This window comes from Narcine bancroftii, chromosome 1 (genome assembly GCF_036971445.1).
Source record: "Narcine bancroftii isolate sNarBan1 chromosome 1, sNarBan1.hap1, whole genome shotgun sequence".
Lineage (NCBI taxonomy): Eukaryota > Metazoa > Chordata > Chondrichthyes > Torpediniformes > Narcinidae > Narcine > Narcine bancroftii.
Window position 1 is genome coordinate 113,071,881 of NC_091469.1, and position 16,954 is coordinate 113,088,834.

General features: G+C 43.1%; 1 long non-coding RNA gene across 4 annotated transcripts in view; it reads right to left on the reverse strand.

Annotated features, from left to right (window-relative positions):
• Nucleotides 1-16,954, reverse strand: part of LOC138762804 (uncharacterized) — a 311,006-nt gene that overhangs the window by 24,111 nt on the left and 269,941 nt on the right. Inside the window, exon 1 of one of the 4 annotated variants that reach the window (XR_011357174.1) lies at nt 8,514-8,634. The exons of 2 other annotated variants lie outside the window; for them this stretch is intronic. This is a non-coding gene — a long non-coding RNA (uncharacterized lncRNA). Of the gene's footprint in view, nt 1-8,513; nt 8,635-16,954 lie in introns of those variants that run through there. One more of the 4 variants, XR_011357166.1, reaches the window with a different exon arrangement.

Below are 16,954 nucleotides of genomic sequence, written 5' to 3' on the forward strand. Positions count from 1 at the left end.
AGGCGGATTGCATCGTCGAGCTTTGCTTTGAGATCGACAGCATCGAGTCCACACTGCTGAAGATCCAGCTGCGCTGGGTGGGTCTCGTCTCCAGAATGGAGGACCATCGCCTTCCAAGATTGTGTTATATGGCGAGCTCTCCATTGGCCACCGTGACAGAGGTGCACCAAAGAAAAGGTACAAGGACTGCCTAAAGAAATCTCTTGGTGCCTGCCACATTGACCACCGCCAGTGGGCTGATATCGCCTCAAACCGTGCATCTTGGCGCCTCACAGTTTGGCGGGCAGCAACCTCCTTTGAAGAAGACCGCAGAGCCCACCTCACTGACAAAAGACAAAGGAGGAAAAACTCAACACCCAACCCCAACCAACCAATTTTCCCCTGCAACTGCTGCAACCGTGTCTGCCTGTCCCACATTGGACTTGTCAGCCACAAACGAGCCTGCAGCTGACGTGGACATTTACCCCCTCCATAAATCTTCGTCCGCGAAGCCAAGCCAAAGAAAAGCCCCCAAAATACTGTCGTTCATTAATATGCATCCACCACTATTTCCCCCAATTGCATTTGGAACTTAAAACCTTTGTTTATTCTCGACTTGCCATGGATGAGGGAGTAGCCAAGCATTCAACTGTGGAAGAAATTTTGAGTGGCTGGAAACCTATGCACATTGAGCTGCAGGATAAATTTCAAAAGTAGAAATGGCAGCATTGGAGCTACCTTTCTCATATGATCAAGACTAATGTCACTGGTAATCAGCTGACCAAAATAAGCGGTAGCTTAGAATTAAAATTGACAAGGTCTCTTGCTGGTGTTGCTCCTCTTCTGCCTGTATGATTGCAGCCTGATAAATTTGGGTTTTGCTTTGTGGCAATGGCAGCCAGGAAAGGTTTGCTGGCTGATTTTTTTCGCACTTGCTCGAACACATAGCAAGCACCCTGGAATGCAGCACTCACTCAATATTGAAGTCCATTTTGAAATGTTATCTTAGTTCTAGGGTGGTTGTTAAATTTATAGCCATCTGATTTATAGATAATATTTAGTGCAACCAAGTTAGTCACCTTCACGCCTTGATCATAATCAATTTTACAGTTATTGAATCAAATGAAATTCAGGGGAAATTAGAAGAATGGAAGGGGAGGTCATGGCAATAGATAAAATTCTGGTGGGGCTAGTCAAACTGGATGTGAGGAGGATATTTCTCCCGTCTGGAGCATCTGGTACCTAGAGGTATGGTGTCAGAATATAGGTAAAAAATGATTGCGATATTGCAATTTTTTTTTCATTCAGAGGGTAATGAAACGTGGAATTCTATGGCACAGAATCCAGTGAAAGACACGTTAGGAAAGACAAATAGGAAGCAGAGAGATTCATAGAAGCAAAAAGCATCAAGGAGTATGGGGAGAGAGTGAGAATGTGTTATTGAGATAGTATCAAATGTCAGAACATGCTCGAAGGGCTGAATAACCTCACCTTCCCATTTTTTGATGTTCCTCTGCACAAATAACCAAGGCAATGACAAAGCTATCCCTCTATTGCAATTTGTCTGAAGGTTCAAGTAGACACGTTTCTGTTACCTAAAGCTTAATATTTTGTGGGTAGATCTCCTCAAATAGTCCTGCATGTTAACTTATCTATATGCGTGGATGATTGGGAAGGGAACGTTGAGCAAGATCTTTCTAATACATGTCCATTGCTTCCCATACTTTCTCTACCCCCTCCCCCCCACTTTTATCTCCGAAACTCACAGAAGGAGAAACGGTCTACGTTATATAGCTGCACCTTCAGGACTAATTATAGTAATGAAAATTATGAGTCGGTAACAGTGAAACTAGAAAATAGTAAGTAAGGCTGCAATTAATAGTAAAACTAGATCTGTGTGTTTCAATTGAAATGAAGAGTAAATAACATCACATATTAAAATACAAACTGTGAGTTCACTAATTTGTCCTCAAAAATAGAAGGCTATAAAGTTAATAATGAGACTTAATTTTAGGACTACTGTTCACTAAAAAAATGAAGGTACTCTTACTGAGCCGCCCATTTTAAATTGGCAGCCAACCACTCAAAATGTCAGAAATAATGGCATGGACTGTTAACATTTTTCAAGGATGTTTTCCATAGTCACTTTCTGTACAGAAAGGTCCTGTACATCGGAATAGCAATGGATCTGAATCCTAATCACCCAGCATTATCTACTCCCCATCATTCACTGGATCCCTGCCACTTATGTAACCAGTCTGAAGATTACTCCATAAATTGAAATTGAGAAAAATAATGGGGGTGTTACCAGAGCTGCTGTAAAGGTAGCAATGCTGCTGGTGCGGACCCATGGAGAGCGGGGAGCAAAGAGATAGTCCTCTCCATGGTGCAACTGCCCAGTTTGACTGCTGTCGGCTTAGTGCCGGCTTTAAATGGACTGTTAAAGTTTTCAAAGTTGATTAATTTTAAAATTTTGCCACCATGGGGTCTGGGCCCAAGATGGCGGCATCTATGTTTGGCAGCGGCCTTGAGGAGTTGCATACTCCAGGGAAGCAGAGGACTGGTGCAGAGCACTAGAAAACAAGGAGACCACCCCCTGTTTGAGAAAGAGAAGCAGAGGAGACGACCCATAGGACGATGACCACAGCTGTGGACCAAAGAGGGGCTCTGAGGCTGAAGAACACACAAGCAGCTGGTTGTTGGTGACTTGAGGCGAGGATCCCACACAGGCTGTGGGCTGCTGGCTACTACGGTCAAAGGACTTACACCAGGCTGTGGAATGCTGGAGATTGGCTTGAGACTGACTGAAGGAGTACCAGGTATCGGAACCGGGATGCAAGAGGGTGCTTCGGGCGTTGAAGGCTTCCACATTGTGTTGGATGTTCAGACCTGGAGCTCGGGTTGTCGATAGTTGGACTGAAGGCTGTGAGGATGCGGAGACTACGGGAGCACGGGAAGCAAATCCACAGACACTCAGTGACTCTGGTGGCTCTCCAATTTGTTTCTCTTTCTCTGAATGTAAGGAACACTAGGCAATGTCTGCTGATGGCAAATATTTGTTTTCATTACGGTGGAGTAAAGGAAATTTTGTGTGATGTATTTTCTGTTTCATCACATGCCAATGAATGAATGAATTTTGAATCTTGAGATTAGGCATTCAGTTCAGAATCCACCACTACACAATTGACCGTGTATAAATTGCATCCTCGACTCCATCTATATGTGGTCCTTAAACCATAGATAAATCTAACAGAGGTTAAAGTCTTCAAGTTTCTCACTAATCTGTTTTATCATTTGAAAGAAAACTCTACAAAATATTATTAGCTTATCACTAGGTGGATTCCATGGCCATTTATTAACCATATAAATTATGGAGAAAGAAACCCTAATAAGTCCAATATTCCCAATTGCATTAAAGCCCTACAGTATGTTATACAGTTTTGCTGTCAAACTGCTGAGAATCAACATTGAAAGGAATGAAGTCTGACAAGGAACAGAAACGATAAACCTACACGAAAAACAAACAAGTGGTCATCCCTGTTTAAAACAAAGCTCAGCCTGGTTCTATTACTGACGTAATGCAGGCATGGCAATGCAGATCCCAATGGGCCAGATCTGGTGTTTTAGTTTTCTGGTTGACATCACATTCAGTCTTTTGTGTAAGTGAGGTGGAGATTGCTTCTTTGCACACCTGCAGACTATGCTGCTTGCTAGATAGATCCTGCATGTAAGCAGCGATGAACAGAACATAACTATTTCCTCCTTGCATCAAGCCCTACAGCAGGCGTTAAATTAAAACTATGAACCAAAGGTTTCTAAGTCCCAATAATTCACATATTTTAACCATGGTCATTACCATGCTAGGTTGGGCATTAGTCCACACTCCAGTAAGGATGTCTTTAATAAGAGGCAGTGCCTCAAGAAAGCAGCTTCTATCATCAAGGACACTCACCACCAAGGCTATGCCCTTTTTTCACTGCCACCATCAGGAAGGTGGTACAGAAGCATCAAGACACATGCTCAACATTACAAAAACAGCTTCTTCCCCTCCAGGATCAGATTTAGGAACGGACAATTAACTTATGGACCCTCTCTTTCTCTTTTTTGCACAAATTATTTTTTTTAAATCTTGTATTTAGGGTACTGTAATTTATCTTAATTTTGTATGTTGTTCTGCCTAATACTTCTGGAACAAAACGGCAAATTTTGTGACTCATGTTTCTGACAATAAACCCGATTCTGATTCTAATTTTGCCTAGTTTGGACATTTTAGGCCTAATACTAGTTTGGACTGGGAATCCTGTGAGAGGACCCAAGGCATGCAACATAATTGTGCTGTTAAGGGGATCAATAGAATTATCTTTCTAAGACTGAATTAGAAAAACCAATTTCTAAAATAAAAACCTTTAAAGATGACAGCTTTGATACAGAAGCACCTTTCAGGATCAGAAAGTTACAGCAAACAATTTTACCCAAATCTTTTATTAAAGGGAAGTTTTGTGCAAAATATATTAAGCGATATAGTCAAAATTGGTTTTAAATTAACATCTCAAATAAATTTTATTCACTCATATCATAAATTTCACAATCCTAATTGCTTTAAGATTCTAAACCTTGTGATAATTGTAGTAGCATTTGTTATTAAGTTTTAATACATTTCATATCATTAAAAAGGAGAACTACCAGGTTGTAATTTTCCAATGTATCTGCCATCTTTGATTCTTTGGTTACATTGTTGGTTTGTCAGTGTTGAAGAGATTTTGGATGAACTGTATCTTGTTCAGCCACTTGTGGTGAAGGGTTGGAACTAAATTGATTGATATGGTACCATTCACATGGGCTAATGTTCTGGATGTTGTCAAGCTTCACTCTTCCAAACAAGTGGACAATATTTAATCACATTACTGGATGTGATTTGTAAATTGTGGAAAAAACCTTGGGATGTTAGGAGCTGAGTTGCCTCCCACAGAATAGGAGAACTGATTATGTTTTGAGAATAATATTTATCGCCAATTTGGTCATAGGTCAGCAATAGTTGTTGTCTCATGATAGAGTTAGTAGGAGTTTTATTCACAGGGATTTAATGTGGCAATTGTTAGCTCGAGTCAAGATTTATTCCAGAAACTTTTAAATTTGTACTTGTAAATTGTACACTTTGCAATAATTAGCATATGCCCCTCTTTTAGAATGGAATTAACTACTCTGCAAAAGCCTTTCCATTTTAGAAGAAGAGAAAATTGATGAAATCTCCTCAATATAATAATTAGAGATTAAAAATCTTATTTTTCTTACACAGTTATTAATGCTGCCATTCAGAAAACAGAACAATTAATGCCAAATCTATTTCTGGACAGAATTAATAAGCATTGAATAGGAAATATGTTAAAGATGTTGAATGTTCAATAGACCTAGACATTGAGTTATGGTTCACTGTATAGTCCAATAAGATCTTCAGTTTATAATCAGACCATCTGTTGCAATTACATTTCTGAATGTGTCTGCAAATTCAGCAGATCAACTTAGCAAAAACTTTTACCTACTTCACACATTCACTTGTCAGATTTAATAATGTGTCAAGTCAAGTTTATTATCACCTGATTGCACAAGTACAACCCGATGAAACAGCGTACTCCGTTCTACAGTGCACAACATGCAGACACACAACCAGACATAATATACATATGAACAAACAATATAAATGCAGGACAAATATTCATATATACAAATTTTTAAAAAATAAATATTGTTTTGTAACTATGAAAGTCTTGGATGGTCAGTGTGAGTAGTTCCATTGTTCAGCATTCTCACTGCCCGTGGAAGAGAAGTTGTTTCTTAGCCTGGTAGTTGTATCTCTTTCCTGTTGGGAGAAGCTGAAATATGCTGTGCATGGGGTGAAAGGAATCATCAATGTTTTGCATGCCATCTTCAGGCAATGATCCTGGTAGATCACATCAATGGGGAGGAGGAAGACTTCGATGATCCTCTCTACCATTCTTATGGTCCTGTGGATTGAACTTGAATGTATTTCTCTGCAACAACATTACCTCACTATGATGCAGCCCACCAGGATGCTCTTGATAGAGCTCATGTAGAAGCTTGACATGATTGTGGCTGGTAACCTTTCCCACTTCAATTTCTCTGCAAGTGCAGTCACTGTTGTACTTTCCTGACAAGTGAGGAGATGTGTGTCCATGATAGGTCACCTGTTAAGTGAATTCCAAGGAACTTGCTGCTTTCTACTCTCACCACTACAAAGTTATTGATGTGCAATGGAGAGTGGCCATTCCTGGTTCTTCTGAAGTCCACGATCATCTCCTTTGTCTTGTGCATGTTGAGACTTAGGTGGTTACTCTCGCACCAGCTCACGAGATTTCCCGCCTCTTCTGTGTAAGTGACTCATCATTGATGCTGATGAGATGAACTACTGTTATGTCATCTGCAAACTTGATGACACTGTTGGAGCTGGATCTGATGGGTCAGTAGTGTGGGAGCAGAAGTGGGTTGAGCACGCAGCCCTGAGGTGTGCCAGTGCTTATTGTGACATTGCTCGTTGCTTTGCTATCGACCCAGACAGACTGTATTCTTTCTGCTGGAAAATCCAGAATACAGTTATGAGAGGGGTGTTGAGTCTACAGTCTCTCAGGAATGATCGTGTTCGATGCCAAACTGAAGTCGAGGAATAGCAGCATGGCATACGAGGCATTGTTCTCCAGGTGGGTCAGAACAGAGAGAAGGGACAAGGCTATAGTAGCATCAGTGGAATGGTTTCTTCTATAGGTGAATTGAAATGGGTCCAGCATCTCTGGGAAGTGTTTTTTCATACATTCCATCACCAGATGCTCGAAGCATTTTATAATGGTGGAGAACAGTGTCACGGGGTAGTAGTCAATAAGGCACATTACTGCCATGTTGCGATTGTTTATACCTGTTAAATACACTTTAACAGGATACCCTTGACAAAGTGAAACATTGGTTTATACTGAGCTTCTTCTCCAAGGCGTGTAACAGGTGAATCATAATATTCCACTAGAGTGAAAATACTGTAGATCCAGACCAAAACTGATTTAATTGGCACCAAATCCACCCACAATTCTCTTTCATCACCACCAGTGCACCATAGTTGTTCTCTGCTCCATATCCAAGATGCATTTCAGCCAAGATTTAATCAACACCTCCAAATTAATATTCACCACATACAAAAGCATGGGTAAAATGCACGTCAGAAAACTTCAACTAGATGGTCCCTTTTCAGTTGTGCAGCTTCCTCAGGGCAGGTACAGATGGACAAAAATTCCACTCCTCCATTTAAATGCAACTCAAGCATCATGTATCTTCATAGGACTGTCATTGGTTTATTTTATTTGGAAGTCTTTTAATTTTCCACAAAACTCAATGATCAAAAGGTAACGTCAGAATCTACAATAAAATGTCAATGCCATTATTTGGACATTTATTGAGCAAAATCATTGTTTTTCTCATAACGATCTAGTTTTATCAAATGAAAGACTCATTTTATTAATGACCTAAAATGTTGCTTTGTTTAATGACAGGAATTATAGAATATTTCATGTTCACTTTATAAGAATCCAGATAATCTTGTGCCAAACTCCACATTTTCGAATTGACCCAGGAGATGCTTCAATTTTTCTCTCTGAGATTGGACAAAAGACCACGTAATGAACAGCAGGTCGATTGCACGTACAGAAGTGACATCAAGGTACTCATATCATTCTGATCAGGTTACTAGTTAAAATTGATGCAGTAGTCGGCACTCGCATCTGCCTATTAACTGACTTCACAATGAATCATCTTATTTTGAGTAAGAGCACCTCCTATGGATTGAGTAAATGCACACTGGGGTTTAAAACACATTTCAGTCTTGGAGGTCATAAACTTCAGGTGTTTAAGAGTCAAATCAAAAGTAAAACCCCATTCTACCTTTGGCATTTACCATGAGAACAGGAAAAGGAAATATTTGCCTCTTGTGCAAAGAGAAATGACAGTTTAACAAAATCTTATTCTTAAAGCTTGATATTGTTTAAGTTGGATGTACCCCAGGTTACTACAGGAAGCAAGGGAAGAGATTTCTGGGGCATTGGCAATGAGCTTTTGATCTTTGTATCTTATCTGGCTACAGGAGAGGTACTGGGGGATTGGAAAATGGAAGATGTCGGGCCCCTGTTTCAAAAAGTTAATAGGGAGAATCCAGTGACAGTGGTGTCACTTGGGTTGGCGTTACCCAGTGCAGTAACTCATGGGGTTGCCACACCCCTTCCCCCTCCATGGATCTCCTCCCTTATCAGACCATACAGAATCCTTAGTAATGTTTTTTTGTACCTAATGCTACTCACAAATTGTAATTCCCGTCGATCACTGATGTAATGGGATTGTAGTGAGATAAACAACTAGCAAAATTAACATTACAACTTTAAATTACAATATCACACAACAGCCTAAATGTACTTACATAGTTTCAAGTGGTTAAAGTGAAAATTCAGTAAGAAAACAATAGAAGTCGAAATAAAAATGTTTACCCTGATAATGTTGATTTTGTAGTGGCTCACCCTCGCAACACGCGAACGGGCTCATGGAGTCGTGGGCAAGTCCACGGCTCATCTGACTGTGAGAGCTCTGGGTACAACGGCTGATGTCATAAAGGTCCCGGGAGTTGCAAGCATCATCGAGATCCAAGGGATTTAAGTGCATGCGAGAGTTCTATTAAAGTCAGTTGGTTCAACTCACTTTAGACTCTCCATCGTTCTTTTGCTTGCTTTGTGCCTAATGTGACTATATTGGTGACCCCGATGGTCCAAATGGCATTTGGGATCAATGATGACTGGCTCAAGTATGGAGAATGCAGCTTCATTGAAACTGCAAACTTCTGGACCTCGCAGCTGCAGGTCTGGTTTGAACAGGCTGAAGCCCAATTCCATGTCAGGCAAATCGTCTTGGATGCCACAAAGGTCTATTATGTGGTCTGTTCACTTGACCAGGAAACAGCAGGCTGCATCATTGACTTCCTACATTAGCCAATGGTTGTGGACAGCTGTGAAGCAATCAAGGCCCTCCTGATCTGTACTTTTGGCCTTTCCCGCCATGAGCACCCAGTGCAGTTGCTCCTCATGGATGGTCTAGGAGACCATGCACCATTCACCTTAACGAATGAGATGCTAGTACTAGCAGACAGCCATAAGCCGAACAAATCTTTCTTGAGCAGATGCCAGATGATATCCACCTCTTCATCGTTGACAACATTTTCAGTGACCCACGCAAAATAACGGTCCTTGCAGGTATCCTGTGGCACACCAAGCAGCATGGCGGGGCCTCCATCGACCAAGATGCTGCATCACAGCCTAAGGCCCAGGTCTTCCCCACACCACTAACGAAACCGGTGACACCCACAGCAGGGATCGACCCTAGTTCAGACCGTTGGTGTTTTTACCACCAAAAGTGGGGTTCAGGAGCCCACTGTTGCTGCCCACCCTGTCCTTTTCTGGGAAATGCTAGGGCCAGCCATCGCTAATGGCTACGGCAGCTGACCACCATGATAGCCTCCCTTACCGACACTCTGGGTGAAAGTTTCTCATAGACGTAGGGGTAGAGGATAGTGTCTTACCCCTCCCACACCTTGAGCCATGACACCCATGCCAGGAAGTCAGGACTGGTGCTCATCGCTGCCAACAACAGCAGTATTCGCACATAGAGTGAATGAACCATCCCACTACAGTTCGGTTCCAGCTGTTTCATCTGGTCATTTATGCTGGAAGCAGTGTCGCAGCCTTTATAGGCTGCAGATTTCCTCCGGGCACACTCCTTCCTAGTGGACCTCAAAGGACGGTGCCTAGTTTATGCCAAGACCTTCCAGACCTACTCACTCGGCAAGTCAAGTTACCGGCCCCACAACTGGACTCTGTGACTTTGTCAGGCAACAAATTTGCCAGAGTACTAGTGGAGTTCCCAACCATTATTACACTGCAGTTCTCCACAGAAGCTCCTAAGCATGGTGTCCAGCACCACATTCCCACTCAAGGACCACTGCTACAAGCCCGGACATACAGGCTCCCACCCAACAATCTCCACCTCACCAAGGAGGAACTCAGGATAATGGAGGAGATGGAAATCATCTGGTGCTCAGAAAACCTGTGGGCTTCTCCGCTGGATATGGTGCTAAAGTCGATTGAAGGATGGAGGCCATGCATCGACTACAGATGGCTCAACGACACCACCACAGCTGACCACTACCCAGTGCCTCACATTCAGGACTTTACAGCCAATTTGCATGGGGCATGCATCTTCTCCAAGGCCAACCTGGTCCACAGGTATCACCAAACACGTCCACCCAGTGATGTCCCAAAGATGGCCCTCGTCACACCTATTCGAGTACCTGCGGATGCTTTCGGACTCAAGAATGCGGTGCAGATGTTCCAGCTGCTTGTGGACTTGATGAGGCATGGCTTAGATTTCATCTTCATCTACTTCAATGATATCCTGATTGCCAGCTGGTCGCATCTACGTCAACTCTGCTGCCACCTGAGTGAATATGTCCTGGCTGTCAACTCCATGAAGTGCCAGTTCGGGCAGTCGGCCATTGATTTCCTTGGGCACCTCATAAACTGGCATGGAGCGGTTCCCTTGCTGGCAAAAGTCAAGGCCATACACCAGTTTGCCAGGCCCAGTACAGTCAAGGCCTACAGGAGTTCATGGGCACAATCAACTTTTATCACCAATTCTTACTGTCAGCAGCCTGAATTATGTGAGGCCAAGGAAATCACCTGGAACATGGAATCAGCAGCGGCTTTGAGCAGGCCAAGGACACCCTTGCCAAACCCACCCCCCGGTACACCTGTGGGTGGATGTGCCCACAGCCCTCACAGTTGACATTTCCAACTCAGCAGTCAGCAGCATGCTGGAACAACTAATTGAGGGACAGTGGAAACAGCCCATGTTCTTCAGCTGGCACCTGGAACCCTGAAGCTGAAATACAGCGCCTTTGACAGGGAACTGCTAGCCCTCTACCTCGCCATCTGACACTTTCGGTATTTCTTGGATGGGTGGGAGTTCACGGTCTTTATGGACTACAAACCCCTCAACTTCACATTTGCCAAAGTGTCACATCCATTGGTCAGCATGGCAAAAATGCCACCTGAAGTACATCTCAGAGTATCTTTGGCTTGGCTTCGCGGACGAAGATTTATGGAGGGGGTAAATGTCCACGTCAGCTGCAGGCTCGTTTGTGGCTGAAAAGTCCGATGCGGGACAGGCAGACATGGTTGCAGCGGTTGCAGGGGAAAATTGGTTGGTTGGGTTTGGGTGTTGGGTTTTTCCTCCTTTGCCTTTTGTCAGTGAGGTGGGCTCTGCGGTCTTCTTCAAAGGAGGTTGCTGCCCGCCAAACTGTGAGGCGCCAAGATGCACGGTTTGAGGCGATATCAGCCCACTGGCGGTGGTCAATGTGGCAGGCACCAAGAGATTTCTTTAGGCAGTCCTTGTACCTCAGAGTATACACCACCGTTAAACACATCTCTGGGAAAAACAACATCGTGGTCAATACACTGTCTTGCATCTCCATCCACTTGTTGCATTCTCTGTCCCCAGGGTTGGACTACGTGGCGCTCACCAAGGCACAGCAGCTGGATGAAGAAATGCCAACCTACCGCACCACAGTCTTGGGCCTACAACTTGAAGACATCCTGATTGGCACAGCAGGCAGCAAGCTCCTCTGTAGCGTGTTCACAGACCAACCCTGACCCATTGTTCCAGCCACTTGGAGGTGTCGCATTTTCAACGCACTACATGATTTGGGGAACCATCCAACTGGTGGCAGATAGATTTTCTTGGCACTGCCTATGCAAATTAGTTGGGCACTGGGCCAAGAGGTGCATACACTGCCAGACCTCCAAACTCTAAATGCACGAGAAGGCCTCCCTTTGAACCCTTCCAGCCAATGGACAGGAGATTTGAGCATGTCCTTGTGGACATTGTCAGTCCACTGCTGGTCTCCCAGGGGGCAAGGTGGCCAGAAGCCATACTGCTCGCCGACATGTCTGCAGAGTCCTGTGTTAGAGACCTCATTTGCAAACTGGGTTACCTGCCAACATCACCTCAGACGGGGTGGGGTGGGGGGGGTTCACAGTTCATGTTCACCCTATGCACAGCACTGGCATAGCTACTTGGGTCCCAGCTGCACCACACCATAGCCTACCATCCGCAGTCCAATGGCCTGATAGAGTGTTTCCACCGGCATCTGAAGTCAGCCCTGGTGGCATGCCACTGAGGTGGACAAACTCCCAAAGAAGACTGAACCTTGTCTTCAGCAGTGTTGGTATACAGCGCCCCACTGATGGTCCAGGCGAGTTTGTGCCAGTGACCCATGGCACAGATGAGACACCCGCGGCAGTCCTCACAAGACTCCAGGAGAAGGTAGGAACACTGGCTCCTGTCCAATACTTGTGCTATGGCCCGACACCTTCCTCTCTCCCCGAGGACCTCTGCGTCTGCGACTATGTCTGCAGAGGCATGCACTGGACTCCACTCCATAGGCCGTTCAAGGGGTCGTACAAGGTGGTGTGTTGGAACAGAACCACATGCGTCCTTGACATGAGCAGCCATGAGGAGACCATCACCAATGACCACCTCAAGCCAGTACACCTAGACCTGAAACACACTGTGACTGTACCATCCCCATGCCAACAAGGTCGGCCACCCAAACAGACTAAAGAGGTGTTGGCCATGAACTCCACACCTCCTAACGCTGGTAATGGGGGTGGGGGGGGTGGCTCGCTCATGCAACAGGCAAACCGACTCACAGAGTCGCAGGCAAGTCCGTGGCAGATTTGACTGTGAGCTCCGGGTGCAAGGCAAGCCCACAGCCTAGAAACTGATGTCATAAAGGTCCTGGGAGTCTTAAGCGCCATTGGTTTCCGTGGGATTTAAACACCTGCAAGAGTTCTATTAAAGTCATTTGATTCAACTCACTCTTCTTTCACTCACTGCATGCGAGTGCGAACACAATATTAATGTTAAACTTTATTATTACTAAATTAGGGTTAGATTATTTGAATACTAACCACAAAATTGTTTTGTAAAGTCCTTCTGCATTGAATTACAACATTATTAGTTACAACATTTTTAGTAACTGAGCGGAAGGGTTTTTTGATTTTTCTCCTTCTTTTTCTTTAACCACTACTTCATTCTCAAAAAATCTATTGATATGGATTCACAAATAGTGATTACCACAATATTACAGCTAAAACACCAGAAATTTTGACAAAAGCAGTGATTATAAAAACACCAGCAATAACGAAAACAACAGTGTGTGCTTGTAGCGCGTGCAGATGAAACCACGTGATTTGAAATGTCATTGTAATTGGGTAATAACGCCAGGTCTGTCCATAAGCTGGGCTTATGAAAAATGTTTTTGTTGTTATAACTATAGGGATATTTTTATAAAAAAGTAAGAGATTTCTGCTGAAACACTACACAAAATTTTTATAGGCAGTCATTTTGGTGTGACCCCCTCTGATGGAGTTAGCTGGTGTGGTCCTCACCCACTGGTGATGTCAATGTCCTGGGAATTAAAGACAAGTGAGTCTTAAGGAAGTGGTGAGCAAACTATTTGAGAAGATTCATTGGGATATGATTTTACAAGCATTTAGAGAAGCACGATCTTCTCAGGGATAGTCAGCATGTCTTTGTGAGGGGTAGGTCATGCCTCATGAGCCTAATGGTTTTTTTGAAGAAGTGACAAAAATAAATTGTTGAAGTTAAGGCGCTAGTTTACACACACTGACTAACTAAAAATTAGAGGGAACATTGTCCTCCAACTTTCAGTCATAAATGAATGAAAATAATGATTAAAATCAAGATGATCAAAGGGGCAGAACTAACAGAGTTTTGAAATTTCTAAGGCCTATAGACTCTGTTGTCCTCAGAGGCAAGAGGAAGCCAAATGTAGGAAGACTTTGGAAAACAAAATTCAAATCGAAGATATTAATTAATCAGTAGTAAAAATACAGTGACAAAATCACGAATGAAGTGAGTGAAACAGTGATAATCTCAAACAACTCGGGAGAAGGTTTGGAGCTGGTTTTAGGGACTGAAGATTATTTCTTGGACTTTGATCACCTAGTATGAAAATGGAAAATGGAAAATACCATCATTAAAGTATAAAATAAATGTAAATTCTGAATATACACATGTTGGTAAATTCAAAATCAAGAACTTGCTGTCAAGGGTACACCTACCTCTACACAAAACACAGTATCAAAGTCTTCCCCAGGTAACTTTCCAAAATTATTGATTTAATTATTTGTGAAGAGATTTGTAAATTATTCTCAAGATTCAAAAATATAATTTCTTCAGATAGAATTGAAAGCAGTCAATTACTTAAATTTTTGTGTTGTTTTCTGTACATTTCTCTTTCTTCTCTTTGGCTTGGCTTCGCGGACGAAGATTTATGGAGGGGGTAAAAGTCCACGTCAGCTGCAGGCTCGTTTGTGGCTGACAAGTCCGATGCGGGACAGGCAGACACGGTTGCAGCGGCTGCAGGGGAAAATTGGTTGGTTGGGGTTGGGTGTTGGGTTTTTCCTCCTTTGCCTTTTGTCAGTGAGGTGGGCTCTGCGGTCTTCTTCAAAGGAGGTTGCTGCCCGTCAAACTGTGAGGCGCCAAGATGCACGGTTTGAGGCGATATCAGCCCACTGGCGGTGGTCAATGTGGCAGGCACCAAGAGATTTCTTTAGGCAGTCCTTGTACCTTTTCTTTGGTGCACCTCTGTCACGGTGGCCAGTGGAGAGCTCGCCATATAACACGATCTTGGGAAGGCGATGGTCCTCCATTCTGGAGACGTGACCCATCCAGCGCAGCTGGATCTTCAGCAGCGTGGACTCGATGCTGTTGACCTCTGCCATCTCGAGTACTTCGACGTTAGGGATGAAAGCGCTCCAATGGATGTTGAGGATGGAGCGGAGACAACGCTGGTGGAAGCGTTCTAGGAGCCGTAGGTGATGCCGGTAGAGGACCCATGATTCGGAGCCGAACAGGAGTGTGGGCATGACAACAGCTCTGTATACGTACATTTAATATTTTAGCTTCTACCATAAACTCATCCTAATATTCAAATTTTTATTTTGCTTTCTTAAAAATTATAAATCTTAGTCAAAACTTGTGCTTTTTACCTGGCTGTTTTGCTGCCTGTGAGAAGTCTTTGCTGTGATTTACTGCTCATTTTATTTTATGGTATTGGTGTTGCTGGACTCCAAATGTCCCTTTGAATTTCTGCATGGCATCAGTTACTGCCAGGGAAGGAAATTCACTCTCCCTTTTAACTCGAGCTAAAATAACCCCTCACCAGATCTTTGTAAATAGCTCCCATCTGAGTCAGGTGCAAACACCATAGCTTTGTCATTGATGGAAAAACAAGACCAAATAGAATTTGTATTCCTGATGCTTCACTGGAGTGAGCAACCAGTATGGCGACGTTCCCCTATTGAGGGCCTTTACCGAAAGCGTCGCTTAAATAGGACTCAAAGAGTTATAGAAGACCCTTTCCATCGAGCGCACAGTATCTTTGACCCACTACCATTTTGAAGGTACATCAAAATCATGATTACCAATCTGTGAACTACCTTCTTCCTACAGGCGGTGAGAATGATAAACAGGTAATCCAGTAAATCATTACAAAATATTTACATATTTAATTTTAAATTAAATATACATTTATGTATATATGTGATTATTAAGGACTGTGTATTGTGTGTCCACCATTGTCCAGAGAAATGCTGTTTCTTCGCACTGTATATGTACGATCAGATGAAAATAAACTTGAACTTGAACAATGAAGAGACAGCGGAATGGATATGAGAGAGAAGCAGATTGGAAAGAGCTGTTCATCGCCAGAGTGTACCAATGCAGTTTTTAATTGCTAAGACAGTGGGAAAGGGCAGCACAGTGGCATTGCAGGTAGTTCAAGTGCTTATTGTTCCAGAGGTAAGGGTATGATTCTGACCTCTCAAACTATCTGTGTGGAGTTTCTACGTCATCTCTGAGACTGCGTGGGTTGGGGTTCAGGTGAAATGGCCACTGGTGAATGGAATCACAGAATTTTATACAGAGATACACCCTCTAGCCACTATATATATATATATATGTCAAAAATCATACTTATCTCTACTATACCTAATTGCTTCCATTAATCCCTCTACTCCAGCTTCTCATTCTGTCAAGATGGCTCTTCAATTATCTTACAGTGGATTTTATTTGCTTTTGATCCTTTCTCTCTAGTTCCACTGTTCCTTTGAAAACCATAAAAAAATTGCAGATGCTGGAAATCTGGAATAAAAACAGACTGAAACATTAACTCAATTTCTCTCTTCCCAGATGCTGCCTGACCCACTGTCCGTTGTTCCTCAATTGCTGAACCAAATCTGCTAAGGTATACAGCTTTTAATGGGACCAGTTCCTGAGATTCAGAAATACCTGAGTATTAGTAGACCATGCAGTACCTTTGCCCAAACCACTGTTGAGACCAAACACTAGCCATCCCAGCAGATGAGACCTTAAAAAAACTGGATAAAATTCAGATTCCTGCTCTGGCTCCAGTGGTTTGGGAAGCATCTCCAACATTTTAAACAGTGAAAACCAGATGTGAAAGGAAGCACTTTTTAAGAAACTTGCATTTAACTAAAAGTAAACAATAAAACCTAACAGGGATTAGCTGTACAGACCAGCTTCGTGAAGTATAAAAGGAATTGACTTGGCATTATGTTATTTGTAATGGAGCTTGCTGGGAAATGCTGGCAGTTCCGTGCTAAGCTCCTGGCATTTTTCAACATAAGTGCCACCTGGCCACAAATTTGCTGGTGATTCTCTGACTCCGACATTGGACCTCATACAGAGCAGGAAATTACTGAGCAGCAGCTGAACCCAAGGCAGGATAGATCTGAAGCAGGAACAGTGAATGGAATGGAATGGGTGTAGAAAA